Source organism: Sceloporus occidentalis, unplaced genomic scaffold (genome assembly GCF_023333645.1).
Source record: "Sceloporus occidentalis isolate IW3139 unplaced genomic scaffold, rSceOcc1.0.p SCAF_5, whole genome shotgun sequence".
In the NCBI taxonomy this organism is placed as follows: Eukaryota; Metazoa; Chordata; class Lepidosauria; order Squamata; family Phrynosomatidae; genus Sceloporus; species Sceloporus occidentalis.
In genome coordinates this window covers 11,564,539-11,590,446 of record NW_028316985.1, presented here as the reverse complement: position 1 = coordinate 11,590,446, position 25,908 = coordinate 11,564,539, and positions in this window count along the sequence as shown.

Here is a 25,908-nt window from a genome sequence, read left to right as displayed (position 1 = left end):
TTCAGGATGCACTATGGGGCCAGTCTGGATGGGGAAATGGGGAAATTAAAACTACTGAAACACTATGACCCCTGAGTATTTTAAGGTCTACAAATGGCCCACAGGCCACATTTTTCATCCACAATCCCATGGGTGCAATACTGATGTCTTGAAGACACTGATGATTCCCTGAAGGATGGAAAGGTAACAATGTGCCTGAACAGACAGGCCAAAATAAAGCTGCTTCGGGTCACTTTGGAGGTATGCTGTTTAAATGTTGCATGCGTCTTAAGAGGCTGGAAGCAGCACCAAAGCCATGCTCCAGTCCTAAGGACTGAAGCGCAGCTTTGACGCAGCTTCTAGCTTCTTAAGATGTGTTTGTCACTTAAACAGCATACCTCTAAAGTGACCTGAAACAGCTTTATTGTGCCCTGTCTGTTCGGGCCCAGACAGTTCTATTCCCCATTTATCCGTCCTTCCATGAGATTGGGTGATTTATGGTATACCACAGTTTCACTCATTACCTGAGTTGATGGCTAGTATTCTGTACTAGTGTTATGGATTTGTCACCTTGATCTCTACCTGCTCCATTTTCAGTAGGACTACACATTCACAATTGTGGCACTATTATCATAATCATAAATATCTTAGTATATCCTCAAATTATTTTAGTATTTCAGCATTTTCTAGTGTTGTGTTTTGTTGCCCTGTTTTGATTATATATGTTTGATGTTCTACTCTTTGGTGGAAAGGGTGTTATAAATAAACGTCATTATTATTATCTCCCCAAACCTACCTGAACAGCCAGAAGCAATGGAAGCCTGTTCCGCTGCCAATGGAAATCTGTTCTGCTGCAGGGGGGGGGGGTTGTCACCTACCCACCATGCACGCGCACTGTCACATAAACAAACTGCCTTCAACCTCCAAGTGTGTCCCACATGCCACCCAGAAGGCCACACCTTACATCAGCCATACAGTCGCACTGGTGCATCGGTGTGCCAAGTAATACATTTGCATGTCTCCTCACATGCCCCCTTCACCTCACTTCACTCCATGCCCCCCATTGGATTGTCCAATTTATGTGTAATTACATCCATTGGAGGTGTCCCACGTTCACTTTTTTGCATTGTCATAGCCCCGCACTTGCACCTGGCATTTAATATGCTGGAGTGAAGATGTGCATTTTCCAGGCTAACCTGGAATATCAAGGGCTCTTGTTGCTCTGGTTTTTAGCCCCAGAGTGCCTTTAAGTCATGTTAAAATTCTGACAACTCTAACATGAATCTATCACAGGCTTTTTTTTTTTACAAGATTTATACAGAGAAAGTTTGCCATTGTTTTCCGATTTCTATTCATGAATGTGAAAGCTGGACAGTGAAGATAGCTGATAGGAAGAAAATCAACTCATTTGAAATGTGGTGCTGGAGAAGAATTCTACAGATAACATGGATGACTAAAAAGAAATGGGTGTTAGAGCAAAACAAGCCTAAACTCTCCCCAGAAGCCAAGGTGACTATACCGAGACTGTTGTATTTTGGATATATCATGAGAAGACATGGCTCACTTGAAAGGACAATAAAGCTTGGTAATTTAGAAGGCAATAGGAGAAGAGAAAGACTACATTACAGGTGAAATGATGCAATCAAAGAAGTCACTGTCCTGAATTTACAAGACTTGAACAGGGCTCTTGATAGCAGGGTGACTTGGAGGTCTCTCATTCATAGGGTTACCATAAGTCTAAGGCAACTTGATGGCAATTAACAACAACAACAACAACAACAACAACAGGCTGAGAGAATGTGACTTACCTAGGGTCACCCAGGGGATTTCCACTATTCCATGCTGATTCTCAAAAACACACTCTCAAAGGCTTAGCATAAGTTGCCAGCAGGATTCTCTCCAATATATCTATTGCCCTACCCTGCCCTGCTTACTTGTAACATGCATTGATGGTGTTTTTTTTTCCTGCCAGTGGAGGAGATGTCAACTTGTCCTTTGCCTCATGCAGAAAAGACCTGGTTCCAAAAGTGGTGATTCACCAGAAAATTTCTCTTAAATTGTTGAGTTGTTATTGTTTTGTTTTGTTTTTACTTGATCAAGCAAGATAGTATCCCACAGGTACTGAGCATTGGCTACCCAAAATTCCTCTTATACATTTGCTTTCTCGTTCCTCCCACTCCTTCTTCTCTGGATGAAAGCTTTTGCTTGGAAAAACACACACATATTTTTTTCTCTTCCTCTTCCAACAAACTTCTTTGCCATTTCGACAACCTTGCCAAAAGTATCCAAAAATATGGAAAATATCAAAATTTCAATATTCCTTCCTTACAACATTTGACATTTTGTTTCAGCGTTATTGATGCCAAAGTGATGGCCGTGTCAAAACAAAGTTTCAAACTTGTCATAAAAATGGCATTGCTCTTTTTAACCAATTCTGTTGCCAAGCTGACATTTTTTTTGTCTCTTAACTAAACTTTGTTCCCTCATCATATAACAGCTGAGCTCAGGAGAAAGAAAGAGAGAGAAAGAAAGAAAGAAAGAAAGAAAGAAAGCTCTTAAAAACAATGAAGAAATCCTGTTCTTGCCACTATTACTTTAAAAGATTTTTTTAAAAACTATTTGCATCAGTATATATGACATTGTAAGCCATTTGGAGTTACTATGAGAAAAACAGGATAAAAGTGTTTTGGCGTGGCCTAATAACAAAAACAAAAACCAGGCTGGTTCTAATCTCTCCTCTTCAAGGAACATAATATATTGGATTTAGTTAAAATGCTCTTCCTCCATCTCTTAACCTCTATCTTATCAAGTTCTATCTGCTAAATAGAGATAATTTAATCAACAGGGATACTGAAAGAATTATTGTACATCCTCCAACAAATAGCATAAAACATGGAAACAACTTGAATGAATAAAACAACAAACTATTTTTAATACGTCTTGCCTTTAATGCCACCTACCACTGGCAGAGCTCCCTGAAAGCAGAAAACAGTGGGCCATGGGCCAGGCTTTCTGAGATGCTAGCTTCTTGCAGTGAAATGCTAAGTGATGGGTACCTGCAGCTTCAAAAGTCTATTGGATTGCACTGGCCAAGACTGACAATGAAGGTGAATCTTACCTTGTCCCACCCGCAGTTTCCGCAATTTTAAAAGGTATATGTTCTGAACAATTACTATTTAGTGTGTGAGATGGCTGACATATATAGGGCAAAAGATTCCATTTCTCATCCACTCCCACATCCCACATCATTAAGCCTCCATGGAAATCTGATACTCTTGCTCCTAGTCCACAGATTAAAATCTCAGCCTTAAACATAATAAAATTACAATAAGGGTTACATATCAATAAGGTGTCAGTTGTGCATAAAGATGAAGTATTCCAGTCATAATTAACTTTCAAATCCAATTATAATTCAAGGAGTCCTCCTTTTAATTACATTGCAATGCTTTGCTTTTCTAGAACTGCAGTTGCTACAGCATCTCTTTTTGTTTGTAATTTTCTTTTAATTAAAACATGTAAATAAATCAAAACCATCTACTTAAAAACTGTTTCCTTCATAAATGAAAAAGAAAGAACTTTTTTTAAAAAAGCAGGCAATATTGTTTGAATTGGAATCCATCTCTTGCTATTAAAATGTCGGCATGGTTAATATAATAGGGTATTGTGATGGGGAGGGCTTATGTTACATCAGTGGTTATAATTTTTTATCAACCATTTGGTCCTTTTAAAAAAATGTAGTTCTAGCCAACATTATGTAGAATCATACAAACCTGTTTCTTATTCCTCAGTTTAGTAGGGCTGAACCAAAACAACTCAGTTTAAGGCCAAAATCATGTTGATTCTCTTACACATATGGCTGTACTTTTCTGGCCATTGTAAAGTGAATCTATTCAGTTCGTGGTTGCATATTTCTATAGTTGTATGTTCACTTGTCCCTCCCCATTCATGGACTTGGAGTCCATGGTCTCGCTCATTCACAGATGGCAAGCAGGGAAGGACAAAATGGTGTGTGTGCTTGAGGCACAGTGCCATGCACAGGAGTGTGTGCGCATTTTAACCAATGGGCTTTGAATATTTGTGGGTTTTGTGATTCATTGGGGGGGGGGGGGTCCGGGACAGGTGCCCCACAAATCAGGAGGGATTACTGTATTCACATTTCAGCTGCTTTTCAAATGTCTTAGATTCTCTCTCCTCCTCCCACTTTCTCTCATGATCCTCAGCTTATTTCGACTGCTTTAAATTCAATTCAAAATGTAAATATGGTTTACACCGAGTTAACTCAGCAGGAGAGAGAGAAGGGGGCAGAACCTGGCCCTTCCCAGTAGGATCAAGCAAAAGCAAACTAGTGCACCATCTCCAAATTTGTGTTCTTCTTCAGTATTAGCTTTTGCCATTTTGATCACACTGATGTTGCTTGGACTCACGTGGCCAGGTTTTCTTCTGTTATATGTTGGTGGGTATGAGGCCCCATTGGTAAGAACTGTTCCAGGAACTTATGAACATTTAAATGTTGGCTCATGATATTTTGGTGCCTGAGAATGGAAAACCAAATAGCAATTGTGGTGATGGTTAAAAATCAATTGATCCAAACCATGAACAATTTGATGCAGTTTAATAATACTTTATATCTCATAGCCTGACATGGGTTGTATAATAAGTACAGGCCTAGTCCTGGTGCAACTCCACTACAAGGTTATACATTAAGAAGAAAGAATGTCCACCCATCGTCTAAGCAATAGAAGAGGGACAATGGCTGCATCTGCACCACAGAAATAATTCATTAAGGGGCTATACAAATGGGCGACATACAGCCGCCTATTTTCACCCCAGATCAGTGTCGTCGCAACTGTACACAGCAGCACCAATCCAGTCCCTGGAGGGAAGAAAAAGAAGCCGTGAAAAGCAATTTTTTCTTGCTCCCTGGAAGGGGTGTCATAGGCACGCAGGTGTGCCATGGTGATGCCCGTTTGGTGCTGCACCATTTGGGTGTTGCACCGGATGTGTGTCATCATGATGCATTCTGTCTAGAAGGGGACATGCCAAAATGGAGCCCGGGTGGCAGCGTTAGGGCTTGGAGCATGCAGACGCTCAGCTCTCACTCCGTCTTCAGGTGGGGACAAAGTGCCAGTTTCTATAGCACATAAGACACCACTTTAACTGCCATGGCTCAATGCTATAGAATTCTGGGATTTGTAGTTTTGTGAGATATTTAGCCTTCTCTGTCAGAGAGCTTTGGGGCAACAACAAATTTCAATTCCTAGAATTCCACAGCCTTGAGCCATAGCAGTTAATGTGGTGTGAAACTGGATTCTTTCAGCAGTGCGGATACAGCCAAAGTCAAGCGCTTTATAAAATCCCACTTTTTACAAAACTGTGGAATGCAAGAGACAGAATCAGTTCCTGAATCCCTTTCCCCAACACCACCCAGTGAGTTTCTCAGTATAAATGCCCTCTTGTTTTCTAACATGGCTGCTTCCTTGTTATAACATCTTTGGAGGGATGAATTGTTCTGATTATAACCCTCCCTTAGTTCCCCATTCAAACCCGCTCCTATTTTTTTATTTTATTTTATTTTGCTCCTTTGTGGGACATTCTTTGGATCAGATCATGCGTTGCCATAGTATGCTTTCTTAACTTGGCTCCAGTTGCGCTCACAACCCTCAGTTCTCCACAAGAAAGCCTACATTCTTTGAGAATGCTCTCCTTCCTCCTTCGCCATACAATAGTGCAGCAATGAGTCAGGAGCTCAGGAGTTTCCGTGTGAGCTGTTTTGTCCCTTTGCCAGTCCCTGCTCTCCCTGCAGCAGCAACACAACACAGACTCACTCTCTCTCTTTCTCTCTTGCAGCTTGTGAATAATTTCCATTCTAGGCTCCTGTGCCAGATTCTCCTACTGTTTGCTCCAAGTTTCCTGACAAGATACTTTTATAGCACGGTGTACAGTAGATTTGTGTATATGCATCCTGTGCCAGATTTCACTCACAGCCTGATTCATTTTTCTACACTATTTCCTCATAGTTAACACCAGACATCTATTCATACAGATAGATTTGGATGGCGGGGGAGGTGTCTTCTTCCTGCAACCAACCAGATTTCCAAGATGCAGTGGGAAAAGATATTAACCTATCTCTTCAGTAACACTGCCATGTTCCACAGATTTTAAAGGAAGCTGAAATCTCACACTACAATTTCCACGACTCCAAGCCTTATGCCTTATGCCCTTGAGACTAACTCTCACTCAGGAACAAAGCAGATGATTTGCAAGCAGAAGGTCTTTGGTTTGTTGCTGTTATGAGCCTTCAAGTCAACCCTGACTTAGGGTGACCCTATCCTTGGGTTTTATTAGCAGGATTTATTAAGAGGAGGTTTGTCATTACCTTCCTCCGAGGCTGAGAGAGTGTGACTTGCCCAAGATCGCTGCAAGTTTCCATGACTTAGCAAGGATTTGAATCCTGGCATCCTAATATCCTAGCCCAACACTCAACCCACTACACTACAATGGCTATCAAACTGAAAACAAAACATGGGAAACACAACTAAAGGGTCCAACCCAACCGCAGACACACAATTCCCTCAGTTTGGCTTGATTCCACATTATTTTTTTTAATCTCAGGCGCAGTACTGACCACCCAAAAACGACGGTCTGCAGGCACCCATGTTAACTCCGGAGGGACACTGCAGCCCCCAAACAGTGCGAAATCCCTCCAGAGTGAAAAGAACCCTGTACTTCTAATAATAAATAATAATAATAAATTTTATTTGTATACCGCTTTTCCACAGATCAAAGCAGTTTACAGCCGCAGAAAACCAATTACAACCATAAAGAAAAGTTACAAAACATCTCTAGATAAAATCCAATTATACAAATTTAAAACACAGTCATACACCAAGGTAAGGCAGGGAACCAATGGCATCAACATACACAACTTCATTTATCAGGGGGGAAAGCTTGACAACAAAGGAAGGTTTTAAGCCTTTTTAAAAATGTTTCTAGGGGGGTCATCAAACGGAGCTCCTCGGGAAGGCTATTCCAGATTCACGGGGCCACCACTGAAAAGGCCATCTGGGATGTAGAAACATATTTGGAAGGTGGAATTTCCATAAGATTCTTCCCAGATGTTCTGAGTGTGCGGGGCGGCTCGTAGGGGGAGATGCGATCCCTCAAGTAACTTGGGCCCAAGCCATGTAGGGCTTTATAGGTAATAACCAACACCTTGTATTGCGCTCGGAAGCGAATAGGCAGCCAGTGCAGAGCTTTCAGCTTAGTCAAACCTAGATGTACTGGTGACCTGTCTGGCTGCCATATTTTGTACTAACTGAAGCTTCCGGGCTTGGTACAAGGGTAGACCCATGTAGAGCACATTACAGAAATCTAGGCGAGAGGATACCAGAGCATGCACCACTGTTTCAAGGTCCCTTTGGCCCAGGTAGGGTCGCAGTTGGCATACCAACCGAAGCTGATAGCAAGCACTTCTGGCTGTCGCATCTATTCTAGGTTCTTCTTGCGGTGCCCAGGTTACGTCGTGAGTGCGCCACTGGCAAACTTGTGATGTAACGGACACATAGCAAGGTGTGGACACTGCATGTCCCTTACGTAAAGATGGAGGCATCTGTGTGGATGGGCCATGCCCCTTTCGTCCCGTCTGTCTTGGGCCTCAATTTCTTTTCATTCTGAAGAAGAAGGAATTTTAAAATGTTGATCAATTCTGATCAAGGACAAACTGACATTAAATTTTCATCCACCATCACTGCCCAAATTCAGTAGGTACAGCTATTCCTAGCAAGTGGGTAACCAAGTTCAACCTGCCTATCATGCCAATTTGTTTTAAACATTTTGCATTAATTCCAGCCCATATATGAAGAAATTTGCAAATTTTAGTAAACTTGCATTAAAAACACATGGATTTTAATTTCTCAGCCCTCTCAAATGATGGCAAAGACTTCTCCTTGCTGGTTTGTTTTTCTCAAAAATTACTTGCCAGAAGCTAGAACATGGCACAGGATCCCTTGTTCCATGCCCTGTTGTGCATCATCACAATTCACTAGCATGGTTGCATATCATGTCAGTGATGTATCTCCATTATTGTAAAGTTAAGCACTGCCATCCCTGTTTCAGGATCTCAGCCATTTAAAAAGCCATGTATGATCACAACAAAGGCCTATCTAATCCAATATTCCGTTCACATAGGAAGCCAGAAACAGGATGAGGATGTAATCGTCCCCTCCATCTTGCATTCTCCACATGCTGATATAGAGGCTCAACAGACGTGCAGCTCCAAGCCACCCAACTTTGCTCCGACTCAGTGCTGCAGCAACCATAGCACCAACACACCACCAAAAAGAAGGTGCCTAGAGTGGCTTCTTTTTCATGGTGCCGCAAACAGGAAAGGATGATGCCATGATGCCACCTCCTGCCAACAATATCTGGTCACTATATGGCATCAGAACTGGCATCATGGTGGCCCCCGTATGGATGGGAGGCCGCCATGATGATGGCATCCGTATGGACTAGGGTTCGGGAGCGTGCAGTTGCTGCATGCTCCCGAACTCTAGAATCATCACTGGCACGTCGTTTCCCACCCATATGTACTGGGCCATAGAAAGGCATACGTCCCCTGATTAAGACTAAAATACCCCAAAGGCACAAGATCCATCTGATTTGGGAAGCTGAGCAGGGTCAATCCTGGTTAGTACTTGGATGGGAGACTGGCAATGAATACCAAGTGCTGTAGGCAATATTTCAGATGAAGGAACTGGTAAAAACTCCTCTGAGTATTCCTTGCCTATGAAAAATCTATGAAATTCATGGGGCCACCCCAAGCAGAGAAGTGACTTAAAGACATATACATAAATGCTTCCTCTGATACCTCTCACCTTTTGGTCCTCCAGATGTCTTGGACTTCAGCTCCCAGAATTCCTGGGTGGTGAAGGTTCAACTGCAATAAAAACAGAAAGCTGGGGTGGGAGTGGAGAGATGAGATATAAATCATTATAAGATGGAAGAAAATAATCATCTCAGAAAGAACTCAATCTGAATACTTCCAATGCCACACAAATTAGACGATGCCATTGAAAGAATTCCAGTTCAGGTTCAAAATATAAAGTGATGACTCTTCTGAACCTGAACTGGAATTCTTTCAATGGCGTTGTCTAATTTGTGTGGCTTTGGCACTGAAGAGGGGACAGGGACCATCTTTAACCTCATACTTCTCCAGGGGCCATACTGGTGCAACTGATGCAACCAGAAGTCACATCAGAAATTCCTTTCATCCAATTTTTGGCCATGGTGGCGAGGTGTTTTTAGAGTCTCAGCCTGTAGTAGTGATTTTAATATTGAACTAGGACTCTGTAAGACCAGGTTGGGAATCCCAACTCAGTCATGGAAACCCAGTGAGTGACTTTAGGCAAGTCATACTCTCTCAGCATCAGAGGAAGACTATGAGAATTCCCTCTACAGCTTGCTGAAAAAACCCTGCAATAGGTTGCCTTCCAAAAGCTGGAAATGACTTACAACATACAACAGTATTTAAATATTTGAAGGTCTTGGAAGTTATGCGGCCAAACTGCTGCATTTTGCAATCGTTGTAAGCCATTTTTGGTGATTTGGCAGGCGAATAGTTGCCACCCCACAATTTAAAAATATTCTGAAGACTTTGGGAGCTACAAAATTGAGTGCTGTTGGCTCTGTGCATCCCACAGGGCACACTTTCCCCGCCCTTGTTCTATATGGAAAATAGCAGCTGTCTCAGAAATAGAGTGCATTGGGGAGGGTACCTGAGGAGTAGCAACTCAGCAAAACAATTTGGAATTAGAAAAGCCATGATCATTCCTATATGTGCTAAAAGGAAGTAATGATGATTAAAAAATCCCTTCAGAAGAGGTCTCTTTGCGACAGTCACTACTATTAGAAAGTTTGTGTGGCTGCTGCCAAACATCACTCCATTCCATGGATGGGAATCATGCAGCTCCCCATATGTTTTTAGACTCCCAGCATTCCTCACCATTGACTCTTCTGGCTAAAGACTGCTGGGCATTGCGCATAATGTCCAGAGGACACCATACAAGAATGAAGTATTTTTACTACTACCACAAGCCAAAGAAGTTTCTGTCTTGCAATGCAATACAAACAAACAACAAACCATTAAGTCAAAAGCAAGAATTTCCTTGATAGGAAACATTTACCATTTTGCCCTTATATTAATTTATTTTAAGGGGGAAAGTCTTCACAAACCTCAGGGATAGTTAATCTATTTCTTCCAGATTTCCACAGCTGAACATTTCCCTGCTCGCTACATCTCTTGTTTACCTTGATGCTGTATTTCACGCATACCTTCAGGATCTTAAAGAATAGAAGCAGTTGGGTACAATCAAAGAGGTAGGGGGTCTAATAGGCATGTAGGACTCCATGCACAAAATCCACAACTATGGGATTACCAACAAGGGTGATTACCAGGGAAAACAGTGTTGGGAGGAAAGGGTTAACATCCACTGCTTTCTGTGAGAAACACAACTGTCCAGGGATCTTGTAGCACGTTTGAGATTAACTGAAAGAAAGAAGTTGGCAGCATGAGCTTTCGTAGACTTAAATCTACTTCCTCAGATGCATTTGTATATGAAAGCTCATGCTACTAACTTCTTTTTTTCAATGTGAAGTCGAAGGCTTTCACGGCCGGCATCCATAGTTTTTTGTGGGGGTTTTGGGCTATGTGGCCATGTGGCCATGTTCTAGAAGAGTTTCTTCTTGACGTTTCTTTCTTTCAGTTAGTCTCAAAGGTGCTACAAGATCTCGCTACATACTGATTCTAAAGATTACCACGGCTATATCTTTGAATTCTTCAACTGTCCAGGGTTTTCAAATTTCCTTCTTCCCTTTCTTCTTCCTCTTCCTCCTCTTTTACCTATTTCCCCTTCTCCTCTTGCTTGTCGTCTAACTATGCTTCCTTTAGGGCAGAGTGTGATTGTAATGCTAAAACCTTATCCATGCACACTTGGATTTGAAATTCCATTGAACTCAATAGGGCTTTCCTCAGAGTCATCACAAATATGGTTGCAGTGTGACTTCTTAAATACTCAGTTTCTGTTGTCTGGATCATTCTCATATGCTGTTATCAGACTTCTATTAAGCAAGATGACATATTTACGCTGGCAATAATCAGTTTATGGTGCTGTGAGCAATCAAATGCTTGTGCTCAAGAGCTGACTGACACTTGCTGGTTTCGTGTTTTCAAAAAGAGAAAAACCTCTCACACAGACTGATATCCTACATCGCGGTGCAAATCTGCACTCAGTTACATGACTATTGGGCTGTACCACCCATCTGCTGAATACCAATGTTGTACAACTGATTGTGTATCTGCCAGTGTGCTTCTTTGTACAATAGGAAATGGACAGTGCCTCTTGTTGCAATTCTAATGAATAAGGGGTCCATCGCTGGGCAAAAAGAAAGAAGTGTGTGCAGATCTCTAACTTATCTGCTAGAACCACAGATAAAGGGACTCAAGGCAGCTACCTGTGTATCTGTACCTGTGAGGGTGATGGGATAGATAGATAGAAGGGTCCAGATGATCTTAGAGCATGGGCTAGTTTGTAAGGGAGAATATGGTCTTTCAATATTCCTTATCCTATCTCCCTAATTCAGAGAGAAGGAATAAAATTCTTGCATCTCACTTTGATCTGGTAACATCCTCTTTAGCTAAGGTTTCTGTCTTCATTTCAAAACACTTGTGTGTGTTTGTGTGTGTGTGTGTGTCTGAAAGATAAGCTGTGAACAGCTTTGTTGATACTTAATGCATAACACTTAATGATATTACCAGGTGCTGTCTCTAGATTTTGGCCTCAAAATTTCAGGGCCGGGAACTCTCCTGGACTGGCAACCTGATATGCAAGAGAATCAATAGGATTCCATCCCCATTGTTGCGGCACCCAGTGAACATGGCCAGTGTAGATGGCACAAAATTTCATTTGATAATATTTTCTATATAAATCTTTCCAACCTTGAAAACTTTTTCATAAGCAGAGGGGGAAGAATTTAAGATATTTTTAAGGGATGTGGGAGAAAGAAAATATGGAAAGATCCATCCACTACTACTTAGGATCATGGGCAGTAGTCTTGCAATTTATTTCTGGACATTCCTTATATCCAAAGGAATTTACAACTTTGTCAACAGGTTACTCTGGCCCAGGAAGAGAAAGTATGGTAGTTAAAGCCTTAACACCTGAACCTATAAGTGGTCTGTGTGGATTTGGAAATCACTCTGAGAATAAACATCAGAGCACCAAAACCAGAAATAACCATGTCCAAACTATTTAAATATCTCCACATTATCAAAGCCATGGATGTCTTGATAGAATGTTACAAATCTTATAAGCGATCATAAGTAGCAGCTAAGACCTTGGCTTCCCCCACGTGTCTGCAAGTGGAAAAGGACCAAGAGAATAATTCATCCAAGCCCAGGGTAATGAAGTGTTAACCAAAACCAGATGAAGTTATTACTGCAACCACAGGCCACAAAACACAAAAGGGAGGAGAGAAAAATCTCCAGGACCAGGGAGGAGAGCGGAAGTCTCCTTGTTTCATTCGTCTTTTGCTTTACGGATCACCTAAAGGCATTCACCAAAAAAAGAGAGAGAGAAAGAGAGAGGAGGCAGAGAATGAGGCAATGCAATTGGCATAAAGTGATTCATTAGCTCTAATGAACAATGCTGATCATATTGTCTCTAAAATACGGTCGACAGACACTGATGTATATGTGCCTTAACTCATTCTTCCCAACTTTTATTAGGTACATATGTCTACAGCAGACACAAATGAAACATTCCACAACTAGGCTCCCAGCCAAAAACTAATTTATTCTTTAATGTGGTAGTGATTACTTGGTGGTTCCTTGAGTAGAGATGACAGGTCCGCGCTAATGGAGTCATACTGTAAGTTAATATAAATCATGACAGAGCAATTAATTACAGAAACCGCTGCAAATCCCTTTGTTAGTTTTCCCCATCACCAGAAGGATTTAATAACGTTCATTTTGCTAAGTTCCAGTGACATTTACAAGTCTTAAACCATTTTTAATCAAATCAATATCACAGTGCTGCTGAATTTAGTTGTGCTACGCTAGCAAGTCTTGGAATGCATTGAGACGAATGCTCTTCGCCTTCTGTTTTGAATGAATCATGCAGAATCCACACACTTCCTTTTCGTTTGTTGATGCTGGATGAGTGTTCAAAAGCAGCAATGATGCAGATCAGAATGATGAAGTACACTGCCCTCACACAGGTATAATTTTGTATACATGAACACCATGTACAAATGTAGTAATGATTTCATATTGTTGCTTGTGTGCCTTCAAGTTGTTTCCAACTTATGACAGCCCTAAAGAGAATCTATCAAGAGGTTTTCTGGAGCTGAGAGTGTGTGACCTACTGGTCCCCCAATGGGTTTTCATGACCAAACAGGGAACTGAACCCTGTTCTCCAGAGCTGTAATCTAGCACTCAAAGCACTACACCATGCTGTTTCAATGATTCCATATAAGGTTGTGTTATGTTGTATATTATATTGTTTTATTATGTACCTATATGTTGTCTACTTCTATGATTTTATATAGCCTTTCAGAGCATAGACAGTTCGAAACATGTTGGGCTTTTTAACCAATAAAAACATTGATTAATTGATCACTTTGAAACATGTTTCTTCTATAGATTTTATTAGGCACTCCCCAGGTTTTTTTTTTCTTTTTGTACATGAATAACAAAAATATGCATCAAATTTTGCTATAACCCTACCTCCAACCATGTACATGTTTTATATATGCTTGAACTTCTAAGGTTATATGGCATGCATTTGATGAAATGGACTACAGTCCATTGAAGTTCATACTATAATAGATGTGTTAATATTAATTGATGCCACATTACCTTCTGTCCTGAATCCTACTGGTTTACTAGTGGTTGACCTCAGCAGTGTTGAAGGAAAATATGCCAGCTCTGAGTAGCCTGTTCCTTCAATGTTTTAGTTCCTTCTGCTGGAGGACAGGTCTGCAGATACCATGGACCACCACAAAGACAAATAGATTACCCTGAGTTCAAATGAACTCTGAACTCTTGCTAGAAGCCAACATGAATAAACTGAGATGGTTGTACTTTGGACATATCAAGAGAAGACATGACTCACTGGAATAGATGACAATGCTGAGTAAAGTAGGAAAGAGTACAAAAAGGGGATGACTGGAATACAGATGGATTGATTGAATCAAGGAAGCCACAGCCCTGAGTTCGCAAAACCTGAACAGGGCAGTTGATGACTGGGGCTCTGAGGGTCTTTCATTTGAATATTATTATAAGTTTATCTATGTAAAGTATTTCTGTTTTATGTTATTTATTTATTTAAAGTATCCCCCTGCCCACAAGGCTGTTATTGTTGTTGTTGTTGTTGTTGTTGTTGTTGTTGTTGTTGTTCTGTGCCTTCACATCATTTGTGATTTAGGGCAACCCTAAAGCGAATCTGTGGTGCGGTCCAGACCTGCGCTTTGTGCCGGCCTGGCCATGTACTAGGGTTGCACAGGGGCAGAGCATCCGCACACCCCACAACCCTAGTATGTGGCGTCATCGTCATCATGGCAGCCTTCCGTCCACACAGGGCTATGATGATGACATTATGCACACGCCTCGTTCAAACAGTGTGGCTTGTGCGTAACATCTCCGCACCGCCCCAAGCCTGGGTGCAGTGTGGAAAGGAGCTCCGAAACAGAGCTCCTTTTGGGCGCTGCATCATTCCTGCGGGAACAATGCCATGGAGAAAGGGGCCAGGCGGCCCCTTTCTCCCATGGCTCTGGCTCCTGGGGTGTCCAGGGGCATAAAGCCCCAAGGACACTCCTTTTCCATGCCACAGAGAAGCAGATTGGGGGTGCAGGGCTGCTGGTGAGGCTGCCCTGCCCCAACCTGGAGTGAAAAGGGGTGGCTGCAGGCTGCCCCAAAGGGGCAGCGTGTACCATGCCATAGACAGGATTTTCTTAGCAGAATTTGTTCAGAGGGAGTTTACACTTGCCTTCCTTTGAGGCTGAGAGCATGTGGCTTGAGGTTTCCATTGTTGTGTAGGGATTCAAACCCTGGTCTCCCAGTGTCCTAATCCAATGCTCAAACTGCAAAGCTGACTTGATAACAATTAACGATGTCTAACCAATTTTGAGCAGCATAGGACTTCACAGCCCTACTGGGCAAAGACTTGTTCTGGTACTGATGATGATGATGATCATCATCATCATCATGACTCAATAGTCGATATTGCTGTTTTAACTTGTTTCATATGATGTTTTTAATTTGTTGCTTTAACTTTTAGATTGTACGCCATAGGCAGGCTTTTATATTCTTGATTTTACTTGGTTTTGTACAGCACCGTGTAGATTTACGGCTCTTTATAAATAAAGTTAATCATCATCATCATCATCATCATCATCATCATCATGTTCTTGCCACTCACTATGCATAACACTTTACAGAATAGAAGAGGACACTTCTGTGTAGACTAAACTGAGACTGTAATATGGTGGACATGTAATGAGACAATGTGACTCACTGAAGATGACAACTCTGCTCAGTAAAGTAAAAGAAAGTAGGAAAAGGGAGTGACCACAATCCAGGTGGATTCCTACAGTCAAGGAAGCCACAGCCTTGAGTTTTCAGTATTTGAGCAGGGCTGTTGATAGCAGATGTTCATGGAACTGTCACATCTGTGAGGTCCCCATACAACAAAGCCAACTTGATGGCACATAACTATTAAAACTCACATTCTTCATAGCCACCACACTTACATATATTTCCTCCTATTGTCACCACCTGTTCTAGCATAGTTATGGTTACCAACAGGATTCCAGTCTTTGTAATGATGCTGCAACCGATGAACACGGCTACCCCTTTGAAAACATGCATGTAGTTCTCTTTAAATCCAGAGATGCTAGAGATTTTTTTAAAAGGTGAATTTTTGCAAGTTGTTACCAAAAGCAAACTGAATCAATTTACCAACTATCTGCACTGAGCAAATGGATACATTTAGATATTTCAGCATAGAATGAACTCTCTTAAACTGCCTGCCATGTAGCTCTTAAAGTTGTGGAACCTGTCAGGAAAAAAGGCATAGTGCAGTCATGCTAATTCAGCACCACAGTGGTAGACTTGTAAGGACTAAACACTCAAGGTTCTCTGGCTGGATATTTCCATTTCCTCTTCTCATCCATTCCAATGTGTTTAATATCAAGCTCTTTCTGTCATGTTTATAAAGAAATTTGTAAATCTAGAAAGGTTTGTTTCTTTCCTTTAAAAAATAAAAATAACCTCCTCACCTAAACCTCAGCAGGGCTTTTCTCATGCTCTGCTACTTGGCTCTTTAAAATAGTGATAGGGACCCCCTGAATCAATTGTGGAATGGTGTGTCAACACCTCTGTAAATCCTCCTGATTCAGGTGATCTACTCTAGTTGATACTAACACTAAGATTTGGGCCAATGTGCCCAGCATTACCTTACCTGGTCCACCATACGAGTCCCTAACACTGTATTAGAAATCTTTCAAGCCAGTGTTGGACTTTTCTCCGACTGAAGGCAGTAGCAAGTCTTTTGAAGCCAAGTTGGATAGGAGCACAGCAAACTCTCTTATCTTTCAGGATGAAATGGCTTTGATATTTCGGCCTTGTTTCTATCAACACATGAATTTCTCAGCTCTTTGATGACATGGTTTCATGTCCCTGGGATATTTCACATCACGGTGCTAAAAAATAAAGAAAATTTAGAACAAAACAAAACAAAGGAATGCACAGATCTCACAACTGTTGTTTTTCGTCTCTGAACAACAACAACAGCGGCCACAATCTGAAGGGCTGTGACATTGTGCTTCATTTAGAACACTTCCTTTTCCCTCCATACAGACTATATCCATATTTGCAACAATAACTCTCAGATCTCTGTGGTCCCTAGGGCACCAACCACCGGTCATGGAATAAGAACACCAAACACATTGGCAATGAATAATAAAAGAGTGGCAGAAGTAAACCTTCAAAAGCATCGCTTGCGTTGAGGTCCGAGGTCTTTGGAGACCTTGTGTCACATGCCTCCTGTTTATCTTGTTGGTTTATTCATTCATTTTGGTACAATTCAATAACAACAACAATGCTGTCTCTGGTATTCACATATACCTACAGAACTCATGGAGTGAACGAGTCAAAAAGCCCTTGTTGTACTGGCAGGCTGGCATTAAACCAAAGCATCAAAATATATCAGGCACAAACAAAAGGAAAGAATCGGGCTTTATGAAATCGAGGCCACAAGCCCAAGCCTGCTTACTCGTCACAAAGAATTTACTTATTGTATCCTGCTCTTTCATGTGTTCCCCATTGCTCTTTCATCCAGATTTTTATAAAGGAATGAATGAATTAATTTCATTTATATCTCACATTTCTCCCAGTATGGGACCCACGGTAGCAGACTAATAATCAAGGTAATCCTTAGCTTCAGAAATGTCACCGCAATTGATGTTCCCAGGCCATATCATGAGTCTCTGAATTCTTCTGACTTGGGAAGTCTTCATCTAGTGGTGTTTGGTGGCTTCTCTAGTCAACCAGGGCTAAGCGGGCAACTGTCAGCCAGAGGACTTTTTCCTCAGCCACCCCTAGACTGTGGAAAGACCTGTTAGAAGAGATTGAACAGCTGAATATAATGACTGAATTGGAAAAAGGCATTAAAGATTGTCTTTTTTGGCAAGTCTATCGAGATGATTTTTAAACTGTGGATTTTAAAGGTTGAATATTTAATGTGATTGTTTTAATATGCATGTGTCTTATTTGTTCTTTTATATTGATGTGTGTCTTAATAGATTTGTGTATTTGTTAATCTGTTTTTGTTCCCTGCCATGATCCATGGGGAGAGGGCGATAAGAAATCATCATCATCATCATCATCATCATCCCTTGTCAATCAGACAGTCAATCTTCTCTGGGATAAAGGCCTCATACAGACAGACAGAAAGCACCGTCCTTGGGTCAAAATTAGGGTTTGGGAGTCCGCAGCACCCTAATACGGAACGGTGGCACCATCATGGAGGCCTCCTGTCCACATGGGGGCCGCCATGATGACGCAAGCGCTGCACAGCATCCAGATGTCACTGGCAGGAAGTGGCATCATGGCTGCACCCTTTCCTGTTTGCAGCACCATGAAAAAAAAGCTGCCCTAGGCAGCTTCTTTTTGGCAGCGCGTTGGTGCTGCAGTGTGCAGCTGCTGCAGCACCGACTCAGAGCAAAGACGGGCAGCACAGAGCTGCCCATCTGTCGAGCTCCTTAGTCTGCATAGCCTTCTTTAAACTTTGGACTAAAACCCAGTGCAGATTCTCCAACTTGCCAATACAGAAGCTGTCAGCTCCCAACATATTCTGTTTCAGTTCATTAGCACCGAGAGCCAGTATATAGTAGTTAGAGTGTTGTTCCCTGCTCAGCCATGAAAACCCACTGGGTGACCTTGGGCAAGTCACACTCTCTCGGCCTCAGAGGAAGGCTGACATTTAGCCATTTCTGTCGTCACCTCTGGCGTCACAATAAACTACAAATTCCAGGATTCCCTAGTACTGAGCCAGGGCAGTTAAAATGGCCTCAAACTGGATAATTTTCACAGAGTCTTTTGGACCAATAACACATTACACTGTTATAGTGCTATTATTCCATTTTAACTGCTATGGCTGCCTCCTGTGAAATCCTGGGATTTCCAGTTTAGGGAGAGGCATTTAGATTCTCAGCCAGAGAGCAGTTAGGCCTTACTAAACCACAAAGCCCAGAATTCCACAGGAGGTAGCCATAGCAATTGACATGGAATAATAGGGCTATGCAGACTCTGCTGAGCTGCTTCTCTTCTTGAAATGTTCCTTATAGATAGTCAGGGCTTAGTAAGCATGTAAATATGTTTGAATGTACCTTTAAATGTAATACATTTTATCTACGAATTTTGCATACTGCCTGACTTTGCAAAAGAAGTTACACTGATTTTATTGCATGGACATTTTCCTCAAAATGGCCTCCTGTCTCTTCCAGTATTGAATTTGGGCACTGTAAGTCACTTCAGTGGCCATTTTTTTCAATTCCGAAGCTTCCACTTTGGAAAAAATGGCTGCTAAAACAACTTATGGGGACCAAATTCAACACTGAAGGGAATGGGAAGCCATTTTGAGGGAAATGTCCATGTAAATTAGCGTAATTTCCGTATTTGAGGCCAATTCGGAAGAGGTAAGTTGGGCAATGGAGGCAGTGCGATAAAGTCCTTGGTTAGGGGTTAGAGTAGGCTTGCCATATCCCGCCTGGGGGTGGGACTTTCCCGGTTTGGGGCGGGTCCGCACAGTCCCGCCCCGGTTTGGCCCCACCCCCGGGATTCCCCCCCCCAGGGAGGCCCTGGAGGCGGCTCCGCAATCGCGGAGTCCTCCAAGGCCTCGCTGGGGCTTGGGAGATGCTGTCTCCCAGACCCCAGGAAGGCCTTGGACAAGGTTTTAAAATGTAGGACCTTTTTTTTAATTTCCTGGCCAGGAAATTAAAAAAAAAGGTCCTACATTTTAACACCTTGTCCTACATTTTTCCCGGTTTCGAGGTCCTCGGGGATGGCAACCCTAGGTTAGAGGCACTACAGAACCCTCCAAATAAATTGTGAAGATGCCTATCAAGGCACCAACAAGAGTACTAAGAGGATGAAGATGTGTATCAGAGCATTGGCATCTGTGGCCCAATGCTCATCAGGTTCTACCAATGTGCATCAGTCCCAATGCACAACATTCCCTTCATTGGCACCCCTAATGACACATAAATATGGATATTGCAAAAGTGCTCAGTTCTGTTTCCAGCAGACAGAAGTCCACTTATGTAGATGTAAGCCCCATACAAACCTCTAGCCCATAAGAAAGCAGATTTAAAAAAACCAACTCATCTAAGATGTGGTGCTGAAGAATACTGTGGACAGTCAAAAAGACAAACAAATGGGTCCTAAAACAGATCAAGCCTGAACTCTCCCTGAAAGCTAAGATGATGGATGTAGTTTACAATGGATGCAAACTACACCCAATGCAAATGTCACCAAATTAGGAGGAGTAGCTAATACCCTAGAGGACAGGATCAAAATTCAAAATGACCTGAATAGACTAGAAAGCTAGACCAAAGCTAATAAAATGAATTTCAACATGGAGAAGTGTAAGGTACTGCACTTAGGGCAAAAAAATGAAATGCATATAGTATGGAGGACATCTGGCTGAACAAGACTACATGTGAAAGGGATCTAGGAGTCTTAGTAGACCACAAGTTGAACATGGGTCAGCAGTGTGATGCGGCAGCTAAAAAAGGCTAATGTGATTCTTGGCTGCATCAATAGAAGTATAGTGTCTAGATCAAGGGAAGTAATAGTACCACTCTATTCTGCTTTATTCGGGCCTCACCTAGAATACTGTGTCCAGTTCTGGGCACCACAATTCAAAAAGGATGTTGAGAAACTGGAGCGTGTCCAAAGGAGGGTGACCAAAATGATGGTAGGTCTAGAAACCATGCCTTATGAGACTTAGGGAACTGGGTATGTTTAGCCTTGAGAAGAGATGGTTAAGAGGTGATATGATAGCCCTGTTTAAATATTTGAAGGAATGTCATATTGAGGATGGTGCAAGCTTGTTTTCTTCTGCCCCAGAGACTAGGACCCAGAAGCGAGTTACAGGAAAAAGAGATTCCACCTTAACATTAGGAGGAACTTCCTGACAGTAAGGGCTGTTAAACAGTGGAACACATTCCCTCGGAGAGTGGTGGAGTCTCCTTCCTTGGAGGTCTTCAAACAGAGGTGGGATGGCCATCTGTCAGGGGTGCTTTGACTGTGGGTTCCTGCATGGCAGGGGGTTGAACTGGATGGACTTTGAGATCTCTTCCAACTCTACGATTCTATGATTCTATCATTAAACTACTTTGGCCACATCATGAGAAGGCACGAAAAATTTGAAAAGAAATAATGCTAGGAAATGTAGAAGACAGTAGAAAGAGAGGAAGACTACATGCAGGATGTCTAGACTCAATTAAGGAGGTCACAAACCTGAATCTATAAGACCTAAGCAAAGCATTGAAGGATAGGGGGTCTTGGAGATGTCTCATACAGAGGTTTGCCATGAACCAAGATCAACTCAAGGGAAGCTAACAACAACAGTGATAAAACATTTCATTGACATCAGGTATATAAATAAATCCTATTATTATTATTATTATTATTATTATTATTATTATCAGAAATATTTGGCTTTTATTGGGAAGGTGTATTTCCATTTATTTTGCAAAGAGAGGACAAGAAGTAGGCTTCAAAATACAATCTGCACCAAGCAACTCATCTATTCAAATGCTGCACCACCAACAAGGCATGGGAGGGAAGGCTTCATTAGGAATGCAGCTAGGCTGGAGACTCAGACCAATTTGGGATCCCGTTTGCATAATCATTCTCAAAATAATAAGGCTCTAATTAGCCTGTTTAGATGTTTGCATACACAAGTTTTGTTTAAAAATAAACCATCAACGCAGTGGGCTTTGCTTTGTATATTACAGCAATGTGTGTGAGAGGAAGGCAAGGAGAGATGGGAAGAATCTTTACCAAAAAAGAATCTCAAAATGACTGCAGTTCTTTTTTTCTTTTTTTTAAATGGACTTTTATCATTTATGAGTTTTCTGAAAGGGGCTTCAAAACAAAATGCATTTTGGAGAGGAAAAGGTTCCTCTTTAGAGTCCTATTTGTCTTTGAAGAAGTGTGCATACAAAATGGAAGGAAGAACTTCTATGTACTAATTTTTTCCACCCAGGGTCAGGGGGATTTCCCAGCAAGACAATGGTTCACTAATTAAATAGATGGTGATGCTGGGGGACAGCTGCTCCTCTATGAGAGAGCTGACATCTGGTGTCCCTCAGGGCGCCATTCTGCCTCCCATGCTGTTTAACATTTACATGAAGCCGCTGGGAGAGGTCATCCGGAGACATGGGGTGCGGTGTTATCAGTATGCTAATGACACCCAAATTTATTTCTCTATGTCTCGGGCTGTTTCAGTGACCAAGGAGGGCATCTCCCCCCTGAATGACTGCCTGAAGTCGGTAATGGATTGGATGAGGGAAAATAGACTTAAGCTGAATCCAAATAAAATGGAGGTATTTGTGATAGGTAACCCCAATCCGGGTATGGAGATAAGTTCGCCAGTTCTAGATGGGGTTACACTTCCCCTGAAAGACTGTGTCCGCAGCTTAGGGATGCTACTGGATTCATCGTTTCAACTGTCTTCTCAGATTGATGTGGCAGCCAGGAGTGCCCATTATTAGCTTCGGCTGATACGCCAGTTGTGCCCCTACCTGGAGCAGCGGGACCTAGAAACAGTTGTACATGCTCTAGTAACCTCTCACCTTGATTTCTGCAATGCGCTCTACATGGGGCAACCTTTGTGCCACATCCAGAAGCTCCAATTGATACAAAACATGGCAGCCAGACTGGTCGCCAGAAAATCCAAGTTCGACCATATTACACCTATTTTAAAATCACTACATTGGCTGCCTATTAGCTTCCGGGCACAGTACAAGGTGTTGGTTATCACCTATAAAGCCCTACGTGGCCTGGGTCCAGTCTACTTGAAGGAACGCCTCCTCTCATACAATCCTTCCCGCACACTCCATTCCTCTGAGAAAAACTTCTTACAATCTAGAAAGATCAGACTGGCGGTGACCTCCCAGAGGTCCTTCTCTGTCACCGCTCCAAAAACTTGGAATGACCTGCCGGAAGAGATTTGCCAATTATCCTCACTCGAGGCTTTTAAAAAGGCGACAAAAACCTTTCTCTTCCGGCAGGCCTTTTCTGATTGATAATGTCCAGAACCAATTGAATCCCCCTTTTATTATTTTTCTTATTTGTGATTTGTTTTTAACTTTGATGTATTGTTATGTACTTTTTAAACATTTTTTTTTACTGTTTAATTTTATAGTTGGGAGGGAGGGTTGAGTCAGGATTTTGTGGGGCTTGTTGTTTTTATTGTTGTATATTGTATTTACTTTGTTGTTACCTGCCTCGATCCTCAATCGGAAGAGGCGGGATATAAATAAATATATCATCATCATCATCATCATCATCATCATCATCATCATCACGGTACTGCTTGACAACACATGTCCTGATTTTCATCTGTGAGATATTATGTTTCTTAGTCTCCCTAGAGTTAACTGTCTCATTTCTCCTTCCTGTTCTGTATCTGTTACACTGAATCACTTATTGGTAAATTATCCAGTGGTAGTCATGTAGTAAAGTATAACAATATCCAATATCCACAAAACAGTGATGCCTTTATTGGCCCAACTGAAATGCACAAAATGCATGTTGCAAGCTTCCTTGTAGCTATTCACTTAACCTATGCCTTGCCTCTAGGTCACTCCAATTCTCTTCTTGTCTGCTGTCCTAACCCTCCTACTTAATTCCACACACATTGATAAAATGTCCATTTTTAGTACCAGGATGGGTGATGTGTTAGCACTGCTGAAGCCAACTGCTCATTTAGCCATTGACAAAAGTGCCACCAGAATTTCCTTTAAGCCTAAAAGTGAGAGGTCTGAAATCATTGTGTGCAGTCAGCCCAGCTCGTTGGATGCTCCAGCGCATACTATGCCCTCCTCGTTCCATGGTGGAAAGTTAATATAACATAAATCAGACCCTGTTTCAATACCTTACTGATAAGTTTTCACCCCACTTAATAATATGTTCTGTGTCTGTGTCTGAATAAGTTGATTTAAAACAAGCCTTTATTTCTTAACTTAGAATGTCTTTCCAGCTCTCTCCTCCAAATGCACACACACTCCCTTCTCTATTTCTCCCTCTTTCTTTTTTTTTTAATTCAAATTGCGCTGGCCATTAGAAGGCGTGGGAGAATTCAAGGATCCCAGAAAACGGTTTGATTAAAATTGGTTGCTAAAAAAATATGATCAGAGCAATGATTTCTTCAGCTCCTTGCACCCTCCCCATGTCCACACATTCTAGCATTACAGGAGGCTCATTAATAGATAGGTTGGCTCAGTTTGTCATCTGTTTCATTATGCAAAATATATACGTTTCATTTACAGTTCCTGTAGGAAAAAAAATCAGTCACCTTCAGTGGAATATAACGATTTCTTTGGGTTTCTTCTCAACCCCCTGAATGCTTCCAGCCCCTAAAATCTCAACTGGTGGTAGAATACTAGGGGAACCCTGATGTGTGCCAATTTTAACATAATGATCTTTATGTTCGCATTGAAATGCGAATCATTAACAGCTTAGAAAGCTGACCACTGGGCAAACTGAACGGCTGACCTGAAAGAAAAAGAAAATAGCTTCAAAAGCCCTCTGAACATCATTAAAAGAGCTATTTGACGTGGAAATTAAAGTCGATACTCCTTAAATGGAGCCTCTGTTCCCCTTCTCTCCAGCTCTATTAATGTCTGTGAATTAAGCGCCAAAACCTTGGTATTCTGCCTCTCATCTTTTGACTAACTAAAAGCAAAGTCTTCAAGTTTGACAAATGTGTTGAAGGTGTATCAGAGTCAGACCACAGACCCATTTGCTAACTACCTGGTCTAGAAACAGCCTGTTGAATCCCAGTCTTTCGAAAGATGGCTATAGCTGACATTTGTGCTGACAGCTTAGGAAGCTGGGAAGAGAGCACTGTAACTCAGTCCTAAACTTGAGCCAGTTGAACATCAGCCATGTCAGATGTGGAAACATCTGGAACACCAAAGGTGCTCACCCTGAAACAGCATGAGGGAGACACTTCTAAACAGAAGATTGCTGCTGAAAACTATGGTTCAATCCCCCTCTGTTTCAAAGCAAAAATATTTTCCTTCACTTGCTTTTGATAAAATATAACTGTTGCTCAGAAATTCACTTTATGCATAAAAATAATATTTTTGGAAGGAATCCTTTTGGCTTTGTTCTGGTGCGACAACAAACTACAATTCCCACAATTCCATACCTTTGAGCCATGGCATTTAAAATGGTATCAACTGGATTATTTCTGCAGTGCTACATTATTTTGGTAATCCTGCCTCAGTATGGTAGACTGAAAACATAAGTACAGTGGCTTCTTTAAAGAGATTATTAGAAACCCAAATTTTGAACAGTTACTTTTATGGCTCTATTTAATCTCTTACCTGCTATGTGACATTAGCAATATGTGACATTAGCAAATTAAAAAGTATTTTAATTGTATGCGCAACAGAAAAAAATAATGACACCCAAATTAGACTATGATATGTTTCAAATGTACCTTTGATTTCAATTTTCTTGTAACTCTGCTGAAGAAACTGCAAAGGAAAAAAAACTTTCATGCAGCCAGGCTCAAATACAAACTTTAAAAAATACTGTCTAGTTTAGACAACAGTTGTGATAATTTAAACTAGTTGTAAGTACAGTGTGCAATAAGGAGACCATAAATAGGCTTGGTAAACCAAGGAGCCATTTATGGCCTCATAAGCACAGTAGCAAACTAAAATTATATCCTAAATAACAGATTTTTCCAGTTGTACTGAATTATTTGGTTTTGGAGCATAAAAACCTGTCACTGAATCGTAACCAGAAAAAAATGAGAAGTGTGAATTAGTTCAATGTAATGGTAGATTTCCTCATTATAAACCACATCAGTGGTTGAAACTTTCAGCGGAACTCAAACCAAGTTGGGCAAGAAGTGAGATTTGTGACATGTGATTTCTGTGGACACCACACCACTCCATTATTGACTTTATTGAGAGCTAGACAGATCTTTCCTTAATGCTACCTAGCAGCTTCCATGTCAATTGGGGTATTGAATCTACTCTAGTTTTAGCCTTTTTGGATATTTCATTTATATTTCAGAGTAAAAACCATAGCAGATTCACTATACCACTGATGTAGAAGTCATCAGCAAT